This window comes from Alligator sinensis, unplaced genomic scaffold (genome assembly GCF_000455745.1).
Source record: "Alligator sinensis unplaced genomic scaffold, ASM45574v1 scaffold1434_1, whole genome shotgun sequence".
Lineage (NCBI taxonomy): Eukaryota > Metazoa > Chordata > Crocodylia > Alligatoridae > Alligator > Alligator sinensis.
The window spans coordinates 131,761-132,016 of record NW_005843168.1 but is presented as its reverse complement, the minus strand read 5'-3'; positions in this window follow the sequence as shown (position 1 = coordinate 132,016).

Genomic DNA, 256 nt, shown 5'->3' with positions numbered 1-256 from the left:
TCCACACCGTCTTCCACCCCCGCGGGGCCCTGGGGCGGCTTCCCCCACCGCCAGGGTCCCCCCGCGTTTCCGTTAGTTTTTGGGACTTTAATTTATTGCCGGGTCGTTAATTTTTTGTTCTTTTGGGAGTTAATTTGTCCGAAATCCATGAACCGGGAGAGGACGGCGGAGCGAGAGCGCGAGCAAAACACGCGGGCCTTTTCCAATAAAACCTTGTAAAAGCAACACCAACAGGCGGTGTTTTTTGGGGGAACGT